This window comes from Lipotes vexillifer, unplaced genomic scaffold, assembly GCF_000442215.2.
Source record: "Lipotes vexillifer unplaced genomic scaffold, Lipotes_vexillifer_v1.1 scaffold1011, whole genome shotgun sequence".
NCBI lineage: Eukaryota > Metazoa > Chordata > Mammalia > Artiodactyla > Lipotidae > Lipotes > Lipotes vexillifer.
The window spans coordinates 1926133-1929205 of record NW_006787698.1 but is presented as its reverse complement, the minus strand read 5'-3'; the positions used below and the strand labels follow the sequence as shown (position 1 = coordinate 1929205).

At 51.8% G+C, this 3073-nt stretch overlaps 1 protein-coding gene across 1 annotated transcript in view; it reads left to right on the top strand.

Moving 5' to 3' along the window:
• Positions 1 to 3073, top strand: part of RANBP3 (RAN binding protein 3) — a 39087-nt gene that overhangs the window by 9701 nt on the left and 26313 nt on the right. The gene's annotated exons all lie outside the window — the stretch shown is intronic.

Below are 3073 nucleotides of genomic sequence, written 5' to 3'. Positions count from 1 at the left end.
CTGCCAAAAAGTCAGGAAAGAGGAAGTCCCCTTTTACATTGAGACTTTTCTAGTTGGGGGAACATTTACCCATAGCCAGAAGGTAGTCCTGGTTCCTGAAAGAGGCGAGGGGTCAAAAGAGGAATTGAGTAGTGGGGTAGAACCTTCCACAGCAAATCCGGCCCCTGCTCCCTCCTTCCATTTTTCCTTCTCCTCTCCGTGAATTTGGGCATTCAAGTTCAGTTACCTTAGAAACACGAACGGCTCCGGCTTCCGTGACCTGTAGGAAAAGGTGTCTACCACAGATTGCTTTGCAAGACCGGTTGTGTTTGGACTGCGGTTGGGCTGTGAGCTGCTTGTCTTCGATCAAAGCAGGAAGAAGAAGAGACTCTTCCTTTGAATCCAGAGGGAATCCCTTGAGCCCTTTATCTTTGTATTCAGAAGGCTTTTGAAGATTGTAGGTGGAGAAGATTGTGAGCTCTCCAGAACAAGAAATGTCTTGAGTTTTTGGAGTTTGATAAATTGGGAAAGGTAAACATTAGCCTACATTCAGGATCGAAAACCTCGTCCTCTCGGTACCTAGTGACAGAGTCCCCCATTCTCATGACAGGGGAAAATGACTCTCAAGAAAACAGAGGATCCCGCTCTGCCACACTGACCCTGGGCAGCCTTGCAGGGTGTCACAATCCCAGGCCTTACCCCAGACCTTTAGCGGTTCCCTGTGTCCCATCACCAGTCTCCTGTGTCCTTAAGGAAGCCGCTAAAATTCTGTTAGAGCCACCAAACGCTGGGATACGCAGGAAGAAGTGATACTCAGCCAAGGTGAGGTTGGAGCCAAACTTTAACATTCTGGAGGAATCCGTGTGTGGTGGGAAAAGAAGAAACAGGCTTTCCCTGTGTGGGGCGGGGTATGGGGGAGTCCTGCGCGGCATAGAAGTGGGCTTGGGGTGAGGAAGCCCACGAGAGGTTCCGGCCCGAGGTGCTTAACACCAGAGAGTTCTGGGAGCGTAGTCCTCACACGAGGACTGACAGCAAGAATTCAGAGGCTTTTCAGCTTTTGGGGTTGGAGGCAGAGCAGCTGCTGGAACCTTCTCCCAAATTGGGCGTTATGAGTTTCATGCCTTCGGCCTTTGCAGGTACATGTTTTCAGTTCCCTGAGAACAGGTGATCTTTGTGCGGGTCTGCCCAGGAGGCTGGGCCCTTCTGCTGCTGCCTGGGTTGAAAAGCACAGTTTACGGAGCACCTCCCGCTGAAGAGGTTGAGGGTTTTCAGTGGAGGGTGGCAAACAGTAGAGGCTGTGTCACGGCAACTGCCTTTCCAGAAGCGAGGCTCTTTCGGGCCCCTTACTTCTAATGACCACTTGGTGAGACGGGGCCTGTGCAGGAAGCACCCTGGGGGCCTCGCCTTCGGGCTGTGGCCGGTCCAGACGGTGATTTCTGAAGCCTGGCTGGTGGAGCTCGGCTCCTCAATTCTTTTGGACTGTGGGTCAGAGACTCTTAATTCCGAGACATTCAAGCAGTGCCCCATCTGGCAAATGCAAGGTCAAGCGCAATGGCAGGGAGCCTGGGGATGGTTGTTAACGTCACGTGGGAGAGAGTCAGGGCTGGGGGAAGCAGTTTCTGAATGTACCAGCGTCGCAGCCAAGGCCAGGCCCGTGACATACACACGCGTAACTGTGGGGATCCCAGTTCTGTCAGAAGTCCCAGCAGCGCGACCATCACATCACTTGTGACAGCTCTGAGCCAGCCAGGGCTTTCTCTGCTGATTAGGCATCAAGGCAAAGTAACCTTTGTTTTTTAGGTCAGTTAGGGCATAGATCAAGGCAGATGGAACCTGAGCCCAGCTTCTTACCGGGCTGAGATGTCTCTATGGCTAACTCAGACTAGTTGCTTTTGCATCAGAGCAGATTGGGAGCTTGCTCTGTACCACACTGGAGTTCAGGAAACACCCACATGTTACCCGACAGGTCCCATCCCTCACGTTTAGTCTCTTTATTCCACAATCCCCTGGGCGAGTGTAAAGCTGCAAATTCTTTATAATAAATAGTGGCTCGCTGAATTGTTGCCTATAAAGGGCCCTTATCGTCTTTCAGTCTCATCAGAACTCTGGCCATTGAAGACTCAGTACCAGGAAAAAGTCTCAATATATCAGACTTCTTGGCTCTCACAAGGCAGCTTGAAGGAGACCAAACCACATCCAGATTAAGTTGTCCGTTTGATCCAGAGAGAGTGAGCGTTCCCATTGCTCACTTGGAGGCTGGCTGAAGTCTACCAGACTGAAGCTCTGCATCAAGGTACTGCCGAGCCTGAAATATGTTTATGAGACCCACCAGGAAGCTTAGAAAGAGTCTGGACCCAGCCCCTCATCCTCTGTCATCTGCACGGGGTTTGACCCTCGTTCCGCCCCACCCCTGCCCAGCATTCACATCTTGGGAGGCCACCTCTCTTTTTCTTTTTTCGGTGTCTGCCTTTTTGGTAAAAATCTCTGAGCTGGTTCCCTCAGTTACAGAATAAACAGCGGTGAATCTGCCTGTGGTCCACGTGAAGGCAAGGACACCCCTTAAGTGACTTTTAATCCCAGGCGTCCATATTCCTGCAGTTCCAGCAGTGGGCTTTCTAAAATTTATTTATTTGTTTATATTTTTTATTTTTGGCTGCGTTGGGCCATCGTTGCCGTGCACGGGCTTTCTCTAGTTGCAGCGAGTGGGGACTACTCTATGTTGCGGTGTGTGGGCTTCTCATTGCAGTGGCTTCTCTTGTTGAGGAGCACGGGCTCTAGGTGCGTGGGCTTCAGTAGTTGTGGCGTACAGGCTTCAGTAGTTGTGGCACACGGTCTTAGTTGCTCCGTGGCATGTGGGATCTTCCTGGACCAGGGCTCGAACCCGTGTCCCCTGCACTGGCAGGCAGATTCTTAACCACTGCGCTACCAGGGAAGTCCAGCAGTGGGCTTTCTAACTGGGCCGTCCAAATGGGGACTCACTGAGTCCCAGGCAGGCCAAACGGTGTCTGGCATTTTCTGGAAGGAATTTCCCTGACATGGTGTTGCTTTCTGGTCTTTCCCGGGAGGTCAGGAAGGCAGCACCGTTCATTCCTGC